Genomic DNA, 19,958 nt, shown 5'->3' with positions numbered 1-19,958 from the left:
AGTTATAAATACTTGTAAGAGAAGTTCAGATGATGTGCCATTAGCACCCAGAGGAGAAAATAAAAAAGACATAATTCCAAGTGGCAATATCAGGGATGACTTCCGGGAGAAAGTTGCATTTGTCATAAGGCTAAGGTATTCACCATTCTTATTGGAAAACTTATAAATGAGCCAATATAATATGAATTGCTATATGAGTCCATCATGTTTTCTTACTCCCTCTCCCAGGATAGCAGCTGAGGAGAGAAGCACAGATGATAGATATGAGAAAAGGCTCATGAGAACCTTAATCGATGAAGCCAAAGCAGAGGCAGAAGCTGGGAAAGTGTCACCACCACACACAGTTTTATTCTCACAGTTTCATCCTTTTTAGTTGTACAGGGTTATTGTCACAGACCATCGGCACAGCCTTTAGACTATTGAGTTATTTCTGTAAATTGGACATATGTTATTTTTTTTCCATATGGTACTTTAAAAGGGACAGAATGAGGGTAGGAGCTGGAAAAGTTGAATGAGTAAATCTGGACAGTGAGACATCCTGGAAGAGAGATGAACATGAAATTTCCAAAGTAAAAAATAGAACTTTCCAAGTTGTACCCTTACTATAAGGGTAAAAGCTTAGTGGGTGAGTTGCAAGGCACATGGCACGTGGTTATATGGTTTTCCCATATAACCCAAGCATATATAAAAGAAGACGCTGTCTCTATTGTCCGTTCTGAAAGCCCCAAGTAGTCGGAGTTGGGATGGAATGGAGGAAAGAGTGACTCCTAGCTCCTTTTCTCATTCTCAATAAAGGAGTAAGAGAGGAAGGAGACTGAAATGGCGCCCATATTACTTCCTCTAGAGATGAGCACCGTGAATCCAAAGGATCTTCCAGAGGTCACTTAAGAGACAGAATGAGTTGGTGAAAGGGTGTGGAACTATTATACTTCCTAAAGGTGGGGTGGTAGGGAGAGATGTGCAGAGTAGGTCAGAAGAGATAGCTAAATTCAGACAGAAAAGTATACACAAGTATCATTTGCCTAAAGTAGAAGAATGGACTAATTGACATCAGTTTTTTTCTTTCAGGGTAATAGCTATTTTAAAGATATAGTTGCTAGCTTGAGAGTTGAACATAAAGGTATATCTCAATGGAGATAATCATTTGCAGACAGAAAAACAAATACAGTTGACCGTTGAACAACATGGATTCAAACTGTGTCAATCAACTTATAAGTGGATAGTTTCCTATAGTGAATACCACAGTACTCCCTGGTTAGGGGTTGATTGAATGTGTGGATGAGGAACCGTGGATATGGAGGGCTGACTATAAATTATACTTAGATTAACTTCTGAACTGTTCAAGAGTCCATTGCAGTAAGTTATGAAATCAGGTAGTGTTAGCCCTTCAATTGGTTCTCCTTTTTCACAATTTTTTTGGCTGTTCTAGGTCCTCTGCCTTTCTGTATACCTATTAGGGTCAACTTGTTAATTTATACAAAAGAAAAAAAAAGCCTCTTGGGATTTTAACAGAAATTGCTGTGAGCCTTTAAATCAATTTGGGTAGAATAGCCATCTTGGCAATATTTAGTTTTCCAACACATGAATTTTGTATGTTTCTCCATTTACTGAGATCTTCTGTAACTATGGTTGGCAAATTTTTGTAGTTTTTTTCTTTGTTAAAAAAATTATTTTATATTGGAATACAGTTGATTAACAAAGTATAACAAAGTGATTCAGTTATATATATACATGTATCTATTCGTTTTCAAATTATTTTCCCATTTAGGTTATTACAGAGTATGGAGCAGAGTTCCCTGTGCTATACAGTAGGTCCTTGTTAGTCAACTATTTTGAATATAGCAGTGTCTACATGTCAATCCCAAACTCCCAATCTACCCCTCCCCCAACTCTCCACCCCCAATAACCATAAGTTTGTTCTCTAAGTCTGTGAATCTGTTTCTGTTTTGTAAAAAAGTTCAATTGTATCATTCTTTTAGATTCTGCATATAAGAGGTCTCATATGATATTTGTCTTTCTCTATTTGACTTACTTCACTCAGTATGATAATCCCTAGGTCCATCCATGTTGCTGCAAATGGCATTATTTCATTCTTTTTAATGGCTGAGTAACATTCCATTGTATATATTACCACATCTTCTCTATCCATTCCTCTGTCCATGGACATTTAGGTTGCTTTGATGACTTGGCTACTGTAAACAGTGCTGCAATGAACATTGGGGTGCTTCTATCCTTTTGAACCATGTTATTTTTCCATACTGTTCTCCATAGTGGCTGGACCAATTTACATTCCCAGCAACAGAATAGGAGGGTTCCCTTTTCCACACACCCTCTCCATCATTTATTGTTTGTAGACTTTTTTTTTTTTTGCGGTACGCGGGCCTCTCACTGTTGTGGCCTCTCCCGTTGCGGAGCACAGGCTCCGGACGCTCAGGCTCGGCGGCCATGGCTCACGGGCCCAGCCGCTCCGCGGCATGTGGGATCTTCCCGGACCAGGGCACGAACCTGTGTCCCCTGCATCGGCAGGCGGACTCTCAACCACTGCGCCACCAGGGAAGCCCTATTTGTAGACTTTTTGATGATGACCATTCTGACTGGTGTGAAGTGATATCTCATTACAGTATTGATTTCCATGTCTCTAATAATTAGCGACGTTGAGCATCTTTTCATGTGTCTCTTGGCCATCTGTATGTCTTCTTTGGAGAAATGTCTATATAAGTCTACGCCATTTTTTTTTTTTTTTTTTTTTTTTTTTTTTTTTTTTTTTTTTTTTTGCGGTATGCGGGCCTCTCACTGTTGTGGCCTCCCCCGTTGCGGAGCACAGGCTCCGGACGCGCAGGCTCCGGACGCGCAGGCTCAGCGGCCATGGCTCACGGGCCCAGCCGCTCCGCGGCATATGGGATCCTCCCAGACCGGGGCACGAACCCGTATCCCCTGCATCGGCAGGCGGACTCTCAACCACTTGCGCCACCAGGGAGGCCCCTACGCCATTTTTTAAATTAAATTTTATTGGAGCATAGTTGATTTAAAATGTTGCATTAGGTTCTGCCATACAGCAAAGAGAAGCAGTTAAACATGTACATATATCCACTCATTTTTAGATTCTATTCCAATATAGGTCATTACAGAGTACCAAGTAGAGTTCCCTGGGCTATACAGTAGGTTCTTATTAGTTAATCTGTTTTATGTATAGTAGTGTGTATATGTCAATCCCAATCTCTCAGTTTGCCCCCCACTTTCCCCTTTGGTAAACCATAGTTTGTTTTCTACATCTGTGACTCTATTTCCGTTTTGTAAGTAGGTTCATTTGTACCATTATTTTAGATTTCACATATAAGCGATATCATATGATATTTGTCTTTCTGTGTCTGACTTACTTCACTCAGTATGACAATCTCTAGGTCCATCTATGTCACTGCAAATGGCATGATTTCATTCTTTTTTATGGCTGAGTAATATTCCACTGTATATACATACCACATCTTCTTTATCCATTCTTCCATCAATGGACATTTAGGCTGCTTCCATGTCCTGGCTATGTTAAATAAATAGTGCTGCAGTGAACATTCGGGTGCATGTATCTTTTTGAATTATGGTTTTCTCTGGATATATGCCCAGGACTGGGATTGCTGGATCATATGGTAGCTCTATTTTTAGTTTTTAAAGGAGCCTCCAGGGCTTCCCTGGTGGCGCAATGGTTGGGGGTCCGCCTGCTGATGCAGGGGACAGGGGTTCGTGCCCCGGTCCGGGAGGATCCCGCATGCCGCAGAGCGGCTGGGCCCGTGCGCCATGGCCACTGGGCCTGGGTGTCCGGAGCCTGTGCTCCGCAACAGGAGATGCTGCGGCGGTGAGAGGCCTGCGTACCACAAAAAAATAAAAAAAATAAAATAAAATAAAAATAAAGGAGCCTCCATACTGTTCTCCAAAGTGGCTATACCAATTTGCATTCCAAGCAACAGTGTAGGAGGGTTCCCTTTTCTCCACACTCTCTCCAGCATTTATAATTTGTAGATTTTTTGATGATGGCCATTCTGATCAGTGTGAGGTGATATCTCATTGTAGTTTTGATTTGCATTTCTCTAATAATTAGCGATGCTGAGCATCTTTTCATGTTGAGCTTTTTGGCCATCTGTATGTCTTCTTTGGAGACATGTCTATTTAGACCTGCCCATTTATTGATTTTTTTTTTGATATTGAGTTTCATGAGCTGCTTCTGTATTTTGGAGATATATCTCTTGTCAGTCACTTCATTTGCAAATGTTTTCTCCCATTTTGTGGGTTGTCTTTTCATTTTGTTTATGGTTTCCTTTGCTGTGCAAAAAAGCTTTTAATTTTAATTAGGTCCCATTTGTTTATTTTTGTTTTCATCTCCATTACTCTAGGAGGTGGATCCAAAAAGAGATTGCTGTGATTTATGTCAAAGAGTGTTCTGCCTATATTTTCCTCTAAGAGTTTTATAGTGCTTGGCCTTACATTTAGGTCTCTAATCCATTTTCAGTTTATTTTTGTGTATGGTGTTAGAGAATGTTCTAGTTTCATTCTTTTACATGTAGCCGTCCAGTTTTCCCAGCACCATTTATTGAAGAGACTGTCTTTTCTCCATTGTATATTCTTGCCTCCTTTGTTGTAGATTAATTGACCGTAGGTGCATGTGTTTATTTCTGGGCCTTCTATCTTGTTCCATTGATCTACATTTCTGTTTTTGTGCCAGTACTATACTGTATTAATGACTATAGCTTTGTAGTATAGTCTGAGGTCAGGGAGTCTGATTCCTCCAGCTCCATTTTTCTCAGCTCGGTGCTCTGTGACAACCTAGATGGGTGGGATGGGGGGGGTGGGAGGGAGGTCCAAGAGGGAGGGGATATATGCGTACTTATAGCGGATTCACTTCATTGTACAGCAGAAACTAACACAACATTGTAAAGCAATTATACTCCAATAAAAAATTAATAATAATAACAATAAAAGATTGCTTTGCTTATTCAGGGTCTTTTGTGTCTCCATACAAATTGTAAAATTTTTTGTTCGAGATCTATGAAAAACGCCATTGGTATTTTGATAGGGATTGCTTTGAATCTGTAGATTGCCTTGGGTAGTATAGTCATTTTGACAATATTGATTCTTCTAATCCAAGAACGCAGTATATCTTTCCATCTGTTTGTGTCATCTTCAGTTTCTTTCATCAGCATCTTATAGTTTTCAGAGTACAGGTCTTTTGCCTCCTTAGGTAGGTTTATTCCTAGGTATTTTTTTCTTTTTGATGTGATGGTAATTGGGATTCTTTTCTTAATTTCTCTTTCCGATCTTGCATTGTTAGTGTATAGGAATGCAAGAGATTTCTGTGCATTAATTTTGTATCCTGCAACTTTACCAAATTCATTGATGAGCTCTAGTAGTTTTCTGGTAGCGTTTTTAGAATTCTCTATGCATAGTATCATGTCATCTGCAAACAGTTACAGTTTTACTTCTTCTTTTCCAATTTGCATTCCTTTTCTTTCCTTTTCTTCTCTGATTTCCGTGGCTAGGGCTCCCAAAGCTACATTGAATAATAGGGGTGAGAGTGGACATCCTTGTCTTATTCCTGATCTTAGAGGAAATGCTTTTAGCTTTTCATCATTGAGTATGATGTTAGCTGTTTGTCATATATGGTCTTTATTATGTTGAGGTGTGTTCCCTCTGTGCCCACTTTCTGGAGAGTTTTTAGCATATATGGGTCTTGAATTTTGTCAAAGCTTTTCCTGCATCCATTGAGGTGATCACATGATTTTTATTCTTCAATTTGTTGATGTGGTGTATCACACTGATTGATTTGCAGATACTGAAAAATCCTTGCATCCCTGGGATAAAGCCCACTTGATCATGGGTGTATGATCCTTTTAATGTATTGTTGGATTCAGTCTGCTAGTATTTTGTTGAGGATTTTTGCATCTATGTTCATCAGTGATATTGGCCTGTAATTTTCTTTTTTTGTGGTATCTTTGGTTTTGGTATCAGGGTGATGGTGGCCTCATAGAATGAGTTTGGGAGTGTTCTTTCCTCTGTAATTTTTTGGAATACTTTCAGAAGGATAGGTGTTAACTCTTCTCTAAATGTCTGATAGAATTCACCTGTGGGGCTTCCCTGGTGGCACAGTGGTTGGGAGTCCGCCTGCTGATGCAGGGGACATGGGTTCGTGCCCCGGTCTGGGAAGATCCCACATGCCGCGGAGCGGCTGGGCCCGTGAGCCATGGCCGCTGTGCCTGAGCGTCCAGAGCCTGTGCTCCGCAACGGGAGAGGCCACAGCAGTGAGAGGCCTGCGTAACCCAAAAAAAAAAAAAAAAAAAAAAGAATTCACCTGTGAAGCCATCTGGCTGGGAGTTTTTAATCACAATCAGTACTTGTGATTGGTCCTTCATATTTTCTTTTATTTCCTGGTTCAGTCTTGGGAGAGTGTACCTTTCCAAGAATATGTCCGTATCTTCTAGATTGTCCATTTTATTGGCATAGAGTTGCTTGTAGTAGTCTCTTATGACCCTTTGTGTTTCTGTAGTGTCCATTTTAACTTCACCTTTTTCATTTCTAATTTTATTGATTTGAGCCCTCTCTCTGTTTCTCTTAATGAGTCTGGCAAAATGTTTATCTTCTCAAAGAACCCCCTTTTAGTTTCATTGATATTTTCTATTTTTTTTCCCTTTGGCTCTATTTCATTTATTTCTGCTCTAACTTTGGGTTTTGTTTGTTCTTCTTTCTCTAGTTCCTTTAGGTATAAGGTTAGGTTGTTTATTTGAGATTTTTCTTGTTCCCTGAACTAACACTGTATTGCTATATACTTCCCTCTTAGAACTACTTTTCCATGTCCCATAGGTTTTGGATCATCATGCTTTCATTGTCATTTTTCTCTAGGTACTTTTTGATTTCCACTTTGATTTCTTCAGTGATCCATTGGTTGTTTAGTAGCATATTGTTTAGTCTCCAAGTGTTTTGTGTTTTTCCCAGTTTTTTTTTTTTCTTCTCATAGTTGATTTCTAATCTCATAGGGTTGTGGTTGGAAAAGATGCTTGATATGATTTCAATTTTCTTAAATTTACTGTGGCTTGCCCAGTATGTGATCAGTCCTGGAGAATGTTCCATGTGCACTTGAAAAGAATGTGTATTCTGTTAATTTTGGATGGAATGCTGTATAAATATCCATTCAGTCCATCTATTCTAATGTGTCATTCAGGGCCTGTTTCCTTATTGATTTGCTGTGTGGATGATCTGTCCATTGACATAAGTGAGGTGTTAAAGTCCCCCACTATTATTGTGTTACTGTCGATTTCCTCTTTTATAGCTGTTAGCAGTTGCCTTATGTATTGAGGCGCTCCTATGTTGGGTGCATATATATTTATAATTGTTATATCTTCTTTTTGGATTGATCCGTTGATCATATGTAGTGTCCTTCCTTGTCTCTTGTAACATTCTTTATTTTAAAGTCTATTTTGTCTGAGATGAGTATTGCTACTCCAGCTTTCTTTTTTTTTTTTTTTTTTTTTTTTTTTTTTTTTGGCGGTACGTGGGCCTCTCACCGCTGTGGCCTGTCCTGTTGCGGAGCACAGGCTCCGGATGCACAGGCTCAGCGGCCATGGCTCACAGGCCCAGCTGCTCCGCAGCATGTGGGATCCTCCCGGACTGGGGCATGAATCAATGTCCCCTGCACCGGCAGGCGGACTCCCAACCACTGCGCCACCAGGGAAGCCCCTCCAGCTTTCTTTTGATTTCCATTTGCATAGAATATATTTTTCCATCCCCTCACTTTCCATCCCCCTGTGTATCCCTAGGTCTGAGGTGGGTCTCTAGTAGACAGCATATATATAGGTCCTGTTTTTGTATCCATTCAGCCAGTCTCTGTCTTTTGGTTGGAACATTTAGTCCTTTTATGTTTAAGGTAATTATTAATATGTATGTTCTTATTGCCATTTTGTTACTTGTTTTGGATATGTTTTTGTAAGTGTTCTTTCTTTCCTTCCTCTTCTGTTCTCTTCTCTTGTAGTTTGATGACTAACTTTAGTGTGTGCTTGGATTCTATTTTCTTTTTGTGTGTGTGTACCTTTTGTGTAGATTCTCAGTTTGCAGTTACCATGAGGTTTTGATATAGCAGACTATATATTAGCAAGTATGTTTTAAGTCGCTGGTTTTTTAATTTCAAGTGCATTTTCAATATCCTGCATTTGTGCTCTCCTCTTCTCATAATTGCTGGTTTTGATATCATATTTGCATGCAGATGACTTCCTACCTTTACTCTATGTTTCTCTTTACCTTGAGATTTTTCCATTTGTAATTTCCTTATTTCTTGTTGTGGCCTTTTCTTTTCTGCCTAGAGAAGTTCCTTTAGCAGTTGTTGCAAAGCTGATCTTGTGGTGTTGAATTCTGTTAGCTTTTGCTTGTCTGTAAAGCTTTTGATTTCTCTGAAAAATCTGAATGAAAGCCTTGCTGGGTAGACTATTCTTGGTTGTAGGTTCTTCCCTTTCATCACTTTAAATATACCATGCCACTCCCTTAGGCCTTGCCGAGTTTCTGATAATCTTATGGGATTCCCTTGTATGTTATTTGTTTCTTTTCATTTGTTGCTTTTTTTTTTTTTTTTTTCTTTTTGCGGTATGCGGGCCTCTCACTGTTGTGGCCTCTCCCGTTGCGGAGCACAGGCTCCGGACGCGCAGGCCCAGCGGCCATGGCCCACGGGCCCAGCCGCTCCGCGGCATATGGGATCCTCCCAGACCGGGGCACGAACCCGTATCCCCTGCATCGGCAGGCGGACTCTCAACCACTGCGCCACCAGGGAGGCCCATTTGTTGCTTTTAATATCTTTTATTTCTCTTTAATTTTTGTCAGTTTGATTAGTATTTGTCTTGGCTTGTTCCTCCTTGGGTTTATCCTGCCTGGGACTCTCTGCACTTCTTGGACTTGGGTGCCTGTTTCCTTTCCCATGGTAAGGAAGTTTTTAGCTATTAGCTCTTCAAATATTTTCTTAGGTCCTTTCTCACTCTCTTCTCCTTCTCGGACCTGTATAATACAAATGTCTGTGCATTTAATGTGTCCCAGAGGTCTCTTAGACTGTCCTCATTTCTTTTCATTCATTTTTCTTTATTCTGTTCCATGGTAGTGATTTCTACCATTCTGTCTTACAGCTCACTTATCCATTCTTCTGTCTGTTATTCTGCTACTGATTCCTTCGAGTGTATTTTTCATTTTAGTTATTGTATTGTTTATCTCTGTTTGTTTAGTTCTTCTATGTCTTTCTTGTATCTTCTTGATCTGTGCCTCCATTCTTTTTCTGAGATCTTGGATCATTTTTACTATTATGTTGAATTCTCTTTGAGGCAGATTGCCTATCTCCACTTCACTTAGTTGTTCTTCTGGGTTATATCTTGTTCCTTCATCTGGGACATATTCCTCTGCTGTCTCATTTTGTCTAACTTTCTGTGATTTTGGTTTCTGTTCCACAGGCTGCAGGGTTGCAGTTCTTCTTGCTTCTGCTGTCTGCCCCCTGGTGAATGAGGCTAAGAGGCTTGTGCAGGCTTCCTGGTGGGAAGGACTGGTACCTTCCCACTGGTCGGTGGAGCTGGGTCTTTTCCCTCTGTTGGACAGGCCCATGTCAGGGGGTGTGTTTATTGGGCATCTGTGTGTTCAGGAAGACTTTAAGCACCCTGTCTGCTGATGGATGGGGCTGTGTTCCTGCCCTGTTGGTTGTTTGGCCTGAGGCATCCCAGCCCTGGAGTCTACAGGTTGTTGGGTGGGGCCAGGTCTTGGTGAGAAAATGGCAGCCCCCAAGAGGGCTCATGCCAATGAATACTCCCCAGAACTACCACTGCCAGTGTACTCGTCCATGCATTGAGCCACAGCTGTCCCCCTCCCCGCCTCCACAGGAGACCCTCAAATACTAGCAGGTAGGTCCGACCCAGTCTCTTATGAGGTCACTGCTTTTTCACCTGGGTCCTGGTGTGCACAAGGCCCTGTATGCACCCTCCAAGAGTGGAGATTCTGTTTCCCCCAGTCCTGTGGAATTCCTGCAATCAAACTCTGCTGGCCTTCAAAGCCAGATTCTCTGGGGGCTCCTCCTCCCATTGCCAGACCCTCAGACTGGGGAGCCTGCCATGGGGCTCAAAACTTTCACTCCTATAGGAGAACTTCTGTGGTATAATTATTTTCCAGTTTATGGGTCGCCCACCCAGCATGTATGAGACTTGATTTTATCGCAGTTGAGCTACTCCTACTGTCTTGTTGTGGCTTCTTCTTTGTCTTTGGATGTAGGTATCTTTTTTGGTAGGTTCCAACATTTTTTTGTCAATGGTTATTCAGCAGTCAGTTGTGATTGTGTTTCTGTAAGAAGAAACACATCCTTCTACTCCACCATCTTGTCTCTTTCCCTGTGGTTTTCAGTATAGTGAATTTTTTATTGTTGTTAAATTTATTCCTATATATTTTATTCTCTTGGATTCTACTGTGAATAGAATTGTGTTCTTCCTTTCATATTTTATTAGCATATACAAATATAGTTGATTTTTATACATTGATTTTGCATCTTGTGACCTTGTTGAACTAGTTTTTTAGTTCTAGCAGTGTTTTTTTAGATTCCTTCAGATATTTGAGGGTCATATTCCTCTCTGAAAAAATACAGTTTCACTTCTTTCTTTTCGAAGTGTGTCGAGCATCTTTTCCTCTATCTATTGGACTTGTGAATATTTTCCTTTGTGAATTTTCTGTTGAAGTCATTTTGCCCATTTTCTAAATAGGTTGTATTTTAAATTTTTTTCTGATTCATTTGTTGGAATTTTGGATCGAAGTCCTTCAGGGGATATTTGTGCTATAATTATCTCCTTCCATCCTGTGGCTTGCATTTTCATTTTCTTAATGTGTCTTTTAATGAATAGATATTTTTTCATTTTGAAAATTAAAATAACACTTTATAATAAAATATTCCAGAAAGTTAAAGAAAGGAACAAAAGTGCTAACCTTATATCAACTCTTCCATAATATATAAAATGAGCAAAAATTTTCCAAGTTGTTTTATCCAGTCTGCATACTAGAACTTGACAAGGGTATTGCAAGAAATGAAAATTATAGGCCAGTCTTACTGATGAACATGGACCTAATGTTCTTAAACAAAGTATTTAAAAATTAATTCCAGTGTTAAATAAAATAGGTAATATAACCAAAACGAGTTTATTCCAATAATGCAAGTTTGGTTATCATTTAAAAGTCAAAGTCAATTTATGTATGTGGATTATTTATTTATGAGAATCTTTTTATGTATATATAAATTGATAAGTAAGTTTTAAAATCTTCAGATAAGATATCAGAATGAATAAATGAGCCGAACAAAGTTGGTGGGTGTAAAAATCAGTTGCATTTACTAGCAACAATTATGAAATGAAGTTTTGAAACCATTTACATTAGAACTCTAAAAATATTAGTTATCTAGGAATAAATATAATAAAAGATGCATAAAACCCCTACACAGAAAATTATGAAACATTACTGACAGAAAGAATACTTAAATATGAAAAGGTAATGTTTACAAATTAAATAACTTAACATTTTATAGATATCATTTCTCTGTAAATATAATCCCAATAAAAATTATAGCATGAATTTTTTTCTGATGGAAATTGGCAATCTGATTCTAAAGAAGAACACAGTCAGAGAGACTTCACTGCCAGATATGAAGACTAATTATCTAGCAATAGAAATTAAAACAGAACAACATTGATAAGGGCTAGATGAATAGACCAGTGGAACAAACTATAGAATCTTGAAACAAATAGATACATATACAATCACTGGATTGATGAAAAAGTTGCCACTCCTGTCTAGTGGGGAAAAGATAGTCTTGTCAATAAATGGTGCCAGTACAATGATCTTAAAAGAATAAAGCTTCTTCCCTGACTTAAATCATAAACAAAAATCAAGTTTTGATAGACCACAGACCTAAATATGAAAAACAAAGCAACCAAGTTTTGAGAAAATAATATGTAGGAGACTATCTTCATGACCTTGAGGTAGGCAGGTAGCAAAGAATTCTTAAACAGGAACCAAACAGTACTAATCATAATTAAAAAACAGTAAATTGGAATTCAGTAATATTTGGCTATAGGTTTTTGAAAATTATATTTCTATTTATAAGAAAGAAAATTGCTCTTTAAAACAGACATTGAAAATAAGATGGCAGTAGTGTATTTTCTATCACAACACACACACACCCCATACATATTCCTGTACCCTCTCTCCTTCCTGATTGATGGCCCAGAAAAAAATATTTTCTACAACAACGATACTGGTCATTGATGATAAGTGGTTTGGTGATACTTTATAAGCAAAAGAATGTTCACATTTAGAAATATAATTGGATTACAACTTCCCTATCTTGAATTTCCTGGTCTAGCTCAGACTTATCCAGGTGATTAATCTGACATGATGGCAGGATCCTGACTTAATCTGCAGGACTCCAGACAGGAACAAGGCTAAATGGGAAAGCAAAGTAAGTAGTAGTAGAGGCTTATAAGGGCTTGGAATCTAACTTTTAAAGCAGCTCTCAAACCACTCAGTGTCATTTATGGCTGTGGTTTAGAAGAGGTAATGTAACTGGGAATAGAGGCAGCGGGAAGAAACCTACTGGCAGAAAATCACATTTTCTCATAGTGTGAAGAAACAAAAAAAGGTGGGGGGGAATCACACAATGACACAGCCAAGAATTAGAGAAAGGCATTTATGGCAGAGGAAATGGCATATCCTATGGCATGAAGAATGATGGAATGCTTAAGGTGAGAGATGTCCTGCATTGTGAGGGGGAAAACAGTGTGGGTGAAGATTTGAAAGTAGTAAGTAGTGAGTGGTAATAGAAGCGATTAGAAGAGTAAATTGAGTTGCTTGGTTAGAAAGGGTTTTATATAAACATACTAATGTATTCACATTTCATTCTCTAAGTAAAGATTTTGAGTAGGCAATTAACGCTTCTAATTCTCAGAATCTGATAACTATAAAAACACAAAAATTACAAAATAAGTGGATGTTAGATTGTTTTGGGAGACTTTCTTTAATTGGCCAAAAGTGCATGCTCATTGTAAAAAATCAAACAAGACATTGATGTGTTAAGAAAAGTGTATAATATCCACTATTCTCCCCTAACCTCAAGCTGCATCTCTTAGATAACCAATGTTAACAGTTTGGTATTTATCATGTTATACTTTTATCTTCAGTCAAAACATAGAAAAACATGTGCACATGTACACATACAGTTTATTGTATAAAAACAGGATAATACTATAGGCATTGCTCCAAATTTGCTTTTCAAATTCAAAAAACTAGTAATTATAAATAGTGATAATAGTACCTGACATTTAAAAAATTTACTATATGCGCCTGGTCCTATTTTAAGGATTTTATTGGCAGTATTTCATTTACTCCTCACTACAGTCATGTGGTACTATTATTTTCTCTACTTAAAGCTAAGGAAACTGGGACTCAGAGAGGTTAAACAATTTTCCTAAGGTCAGGTCACCCAGCTGATAAGTGATGGAGCCAGGCTCCAAATGATATAATCTGATTCATGGTTCATGCTCTGAACTACTCTGATTAGAAGTTGCTTCACTTGAATGGATGGGAGAGGATGATGGCGGCAAGTGATTCTGAAACAACGGAGTTGTAAGAGAAGAAATTTTCAGAGGTGAAAATCTCTGAGGCCCAGTAATACATTGGATGTGTGGGCTGAAAGACAGGAAAGAGTTGAACTTACAGGTTTCTAGCATAAAGGTCTGGGTAAAGGGTAATGATATTAACCAAGAGAGGAAGTATGTGAACTGGGGCCAGTTTGGGGCTATAAGAAAGGACCATTTTCTCTTTTTCCCTGTATTCCTGCTGCCTTTTAAATTAGGAACTTAGGGATGTGTTAGGGAGAAAGTTCCTCTCCTTCTTTCAGTCCTCTCAGTTTTTTCTCCTTTCAAAAAGAAAATATTGTTTTTGGAAATTGCAATTGTTTTATTTTTCTGTTTAATAATTTTTGTCACAATATTAATTATATTCTTTTAAACAATTGTGTAATAGTGACAATTATAATTCAATTCAGAAGAAAAAATGACATACAGAGCCTTGTGTTTATAGAAAAAATTTTTCATAAATTTCAATTTATACATAATGTTATTGAAGTATACATACCATATTAGTTTCAAGTGTACAGCACAGTGAGTAGACATTTCTTATAGATTGTAATCCGTATGAAATTATTATAAAATATTGACTATATTGCCTGTGCTGAACATTACATCCTTGTAACTTATTTATATTTTATACCTAGTAATTTGTACCTCTCAATCACCTTCATCTATTTTGCCCCTCCCTCAAGCCCTCACCCCTCTGGTAACCCCTAGTTTGTTTTCAGTACCTGTGAGTCTGTTTTTGTTTTGTTGTATTTATTCACCTGTTTTATTTTTTAGATTCCACATATAAGTGAAAATATCCAGTATTTGTCTTTCTCTGTCTGACTTATTTCACTAAGCAAAATACCCTCCATGTCCATTCAAGTTGTTGCAAATGACAAAATTTCATTCTTTTTTATGACTAATATTTCATAGGGTGTGTATGTATGTATACATGTATGTATGCACATATATACACACACATAACACATGCATCACTTCTTTATCCATTCATCTGTTGATGGACATTTAGGTTGCTTCCATACCTTGGATATTGTAAATAATGCTTCTACGGATATTGGGATGCATGTATCTTTTTGAATTAGTGTTTTAGTTTTTGCTGGATATGTACCCAGGACTGGAATTGCCGGATCATATGGGAGTTCTATTTTTAGTTTTTAAGAAAATTTCATACTGTTCACCATAGTGGCTGCACCAATTTACATTCCCACCAACAGTGTATGAGAGTTCCCTTTTCTCTACATCCTTTCCAACATTTGTTATTTGTAGACTTTTTGATGATAACCATTCTGACAGGTGTGAGGTCATATCTCATTGTGGTTTTGCTTTGGATTTCCCTGATGATGAGTGATGTTAAGCATCTTTTCATGTGCTGGTTGGCTATATGTATATCTCCTTTGGAAACATACCTATTCAAGTCCTCTATTTTTAATTGTGTTTTTCATTGATATTGAGTTGTATGAGTTTTTTATATATTTTGGGTATTAACCCCTTATTGGTTATATTGTTTACAAACATCTCCTCACATTCAGTGGTTGACTTTTTGTTTTGCTGCTGATTTCCCTTGCTGTGCAAAAGCTTTTAAGTTTGATTAGATCCCATTTATTTTCTTTTGCTTTTGTTTTCCTTGCCTGAGAAGACATATCCAAAAAAATATTGTTAAGACAAATATCAAAGAATGTACTGCATATATTTACTTCTAGGAGTTTTATAATTTCTTGTCTTACATATAGGTCTTTAATCCATTTTGAGTTTAGTTTTATATATGGAATGAGAAAGGGTTCTAATTTCACTCTTTTACAGGTAGCTGACAAGTTTTCCCAACGCCGTTTACTGAAGAGACTGTCTTTTGCCTATTATATATTCATACTCCCTTTGTTGTAGATTAATTGATCAAATGTGGGATTCTTTCTGGGTCCTTTATTCTGTTCCATTGAGTTATGTGTCTTGTTTTTGTACCACTACCATACTGGTTTAATTACTGTAGCTTTGTAGTATAGTCTGAAGTCTGGGCATGTATACCCTCCTGCTTTGATCTTTTTTTCTCAAGATTGCTTTGACTATTTGGGGTCTTTCGTGATTCCATACAAATTTTAGTATTATTTGTTTTAGTTCTGTGAAAATGTCATGGGCTTTTTGATAGGGGTTGCATTAAATCTATAGATTGCTTTAAGTAGTAAGGATATTTTAATAACATTAATTCTTCCAATCCATGAAAACAGGATATATTTCCATTTCTTTGTGTCCTCTTCAATTTGTTTTTTTATCAGTGTCTTATAGTTTTCAGAGTATTCCTAGGTATTTTATTTTTTGATTTGGTTATAAATGGAATTGTTTTCTTTCTGATAAATAATTATTACTGTATAGAAAAGCAACAGATTTCTCTATATTGTATCCTTCAGCTTTGTTAATTTATTTATTAGTTCTAATATTTTTGCTGGAGATTTAGGGTTTTCTGTATATAGTATCTTGTCATCTGCAAATAGTGACAGTTTTACTTCTTCCCTTCCAATTTGGATGCCTTTTATTTATTTATTTTGCCTAATTGCTGTGGATAGGACTTACAATACTGTGTTAAATAGAAATGGTGGTAATAGGCATCCTTGTCTTGCTGAATTTAGAGGAAAGACTTTTCACCATCGAGTATGATGTTAGCTGCAGGTTTGCTATAAGTGGCCTTTATTATGTTGAGATATGTTCCCTCTACACCCACTTTGGTGAGAGTTTTTATCATCAATTGATGTTAAATTTTGTCAAATGCTTTTTCTTCATATATTGAGATGATCATGTAGTTTTATCCTTCCTTTAGTTAATGTTGTGTATCACATTGATTGATTTGCATATGTTGAACCATTCTTGCAGCCCTGGAATAAATCCACTTGATCATGATATAGGATCCCGTTTATGTATTGTTGAATTCTGTTCACTAATATTTAGCTGAAGATTTTTGCATCTATGTTCATCAGGGATATTGGCCTATAATTTTCTTTGTTTGTAGTGTCTTTGTCTGGTTTTGATATTAAGGTGATGCTGGCCTCATAGAATGAGTTTGGAAGTGTTCCCTCCTCTTCAGTTTTTTGGAATGGCTTTTGAAGGATAGGTATTGACTCTTTAAATGTTTGATAGAATTCCATTGTGAAGCCATCTGGTCCTGAACTTTTGTTTGTTGTGTGTTTTTTGATTACTGATTCAATTTCTTTTTTTAAAATTTTTATTGGAGTATATTGGATTTACAGTGTTGTGTTAGTTTCAGGTGTACAGCAAAGTAAATCAGTTATACATATACATATATCCACTCTTTTTTAGATTCTTTTCCCATATAGGTCATTAGAGAGCATTGAGTAGATTTCCCTGTGCTATACAGTAGGTCCTTATTAGTATCTGTTTTATACCTAGTAGTGTGTATATGTCAATCCCAATGTTCCAATTTATCCCTCCTCCCCCTTACCCCCTGGTAACCATAAGTTTGTTTTCTACATCTGTAACTCTATTTCTGTTTTGTAGATAAATTCATTTTTTTTAGGTTCTACATATAAGCAATGTCATATGATATGATATTTGTCTTTCTCTGTCTGACTTACTTCACTAAGTATGTTAATCTTTAGGTCCATCCATGTTGCTGCAAATGGCATTATTTCATTCTTTCTTAAGGCTGAGTAATATTCCATTGTATATATGTACCACGTCTTCTTTATCCATTCCTCTGTCAATGGACATTTAGGTTGCTTCCATGTCCTGGCTATTGTAAATAGAGGTGCAATGAACATTGGGGTGCATGTATCTTTTCAAATTATGGTTTTCTCCGGGAATGGGATTGCTGGATCATATGGTAGCTCTATTTTTAGTTTTCTAAGGAACCTCCATACCGTTCTCCATAGTCGTTGTACCAATTTACATTCCCACCAACACTGTAGGAGGGTTCCCTTTTTTCCACACCGTCTCCAACATTTATTGTTTTTGATGATGGCTATTCTGACCAGTGTGAGGTAATACCTCATTTTAGCTTGATGTGCATTTCTCTAATAATTAGTGATGTTGAACATCTTTTCATGTGCTTTTTGGCCATCTGTATGTCTTCTTTGGAGAAATGTCTATTTATATCTGCTGCCCAGTTTTTAGATTGGCGTGTTTGTTTTGGGTTGTTTTTTTTTTTTTATATTGAGCTTCATGAGCTGTTTCTATATTTTGGAGATTAATCCCTTGCTGGGTGCTTCATTTGTGAATTTTTTTTCCTATGCTGTAGGTTGTCTATTCATTTTGTTCATGGTTTCCTTTGCTGTGCAAAAGCTTTTAAGTTTCATTAGATCCCAATTGTTTATTTTTGTTTTATTGCTCTATGAGGTGGATTGAAAAAGATCTTGCTGCAATTTATGTCAGAGAGTGTTCTGCCTATGTTTTCCTCTAAGAGTTTTATAATATCTAATGTTACATTTAGGTATTTAATTCATTTTGATTTTATTTTTGTGTCTGGTGTTAGGGAGTGTTCTAATTTCATTCTTTTTCATGTAACTGTCCAGTTTTCCCAGCATCACTTCTTGAAGAGACTGTCTTTTCTCCATTGTATATTCCTGCCTCCAAGATTAGGTGACCATAGGTGTGGGGGCTTTACCTCTGGGCTTTCTATCGTGTTCCATTGATCTATATTTCTGTTTTTATGCCAGTACCATACATTTTTTGATTACTGTACCTTTGTAGTATAGTCTGAAGTCAGGAAGTCTGATCCTCCTACTCCATTTTTCTTTCTCAGGATTGCTTTGGCTATTCGGGGTCTTTTGTGTTTCCATACAAATTGTAAAATTTTTTGTTCTAATTCTGTGAAAAATGCCATTGGTAATTTGATAGGGATTGCGTGGAATCTGTAGATTGCTTTGGGTAGTATAGTGATTTTCACAATATTGATTCTTCCAATCCAAGAACATGGTATATCTCTCTTCTGTTTGTGTCACCTTTGACTTCTTTCATCTGTATCATATAGTGTTCTGCGTACAGGTTTTTGCCTCTTTAAGTAGGTGTATTCTTAGGTGTTTTATTCTTTTTTGATGTGATGGTAGATGGGATTGTTTCCTTAATTTCTCCTTCTGAACTTTCATTGTTAGTATATAGAAACGTGAGAGATTTCTGTGTATGACGTTTGCATCCTGCCACTTTACTGAATTCATTGATGAGACCTAGTAGTTTTCTGCTAGCTTCTTTAGGATTTTCTATGTATAATATCATGTCATCTGCAAACATAGTTTTACTACTTATTTTCCAATTTGGATCCCTTTTATTTCTTTCTTCTCTGATTGCTGTGGCTAGGACGTCCAAAACTATGTTGAGTAATAGTGGTGAGAGTGGACATCCTTGTCTTGTTCCTGATCTTAGAGAAAATGTTTTTGTTGTTTCACCATTGAGAATGATGTTTGCTGTGGGTTTGTCATATATGGCCTTTATTATGTTGAGGTAGTTTCCCTCTAAGCCCACTTCCTGGACAGTTTTTAGCATATGTGGCTGCTGAATTTTTCAAAAGCTTTTTCTGCACCTATTGAGATGATCATATGATTTTTATTCTTCAATTTTTCGATGTGATGTATCATACTGATTTGCAGATATTGAAAAATCCCTGCATCCCCGGGATAAAGCCCACTTGCTCATGTTGTATGATCCTTTTAATATGCTGTTGGGTTCTGTCTGCTAGTATTTTGTTCAAGATTTTTGCATCTTTGTTCATCACTGACATTGGTCTGTGATTTTCTTTTTTTGTGGTATCTTTGGTTTTCGTATCAGGGTGATGGTGGCCTCATAGCATGAGTTTGGGAGTGTTCCTTCCTCTGCAATTTTTTGGAATAGTTTCAGAAGGATAGGTGTTAACTCTTTTCTAAGTGTTTGATAGAATTCGCCTGTGAAGCCACCTGGTCCTGGACTTTTGTTTGTTGGAAGATTTTTAATCACACTTTCAATTTTAGTACTTGTGATTGGTCTGTTCATATTTTCTATTTCTTCCTGGTTCAGCCTTGGGAGATTCTACCTTTCTAAGAATTTGTCCATTTCTTCCAGGTTGTCCCTTTTATTGGCATATAGTTGCTTGTAGTAGTCTCTTATGAACCTTTGTATTTCTGTGGTGTCCATTGTGAATTCTCCTTTTTCATTTCTAATATTACTGATTTGAGACTGCTTCCTCTTTTTCTTGATGAGTCTGGCTAAAGGTTTATCAATTTTGTTTATCTTCTCAAAGAATGAGCTTTTAGTTTCATTGATCTTTTGTATTGCTTTCTTCATCTCTATTTCTGCTCTGATCTTTATGATTTCTTT

This window comes from Mesoplodon densirostris, chromosome 3 (genome assembly GCF_025265405.1).
Source record: "Mesoplodon densirostris isolate mMesDen1 chromosome 3, mMesDen1 primary haplotype, whole genome shotgun sequence".
Lineage (NCBI taxonomy): Eukaryota > Metazoa > Chordata > Mammalia > Artiodactyla > Ziphiidae > Mesoplodon > Mesoplodon densirostris.
Note: the sequence above shows the minus strand (reverse complement) of the source record.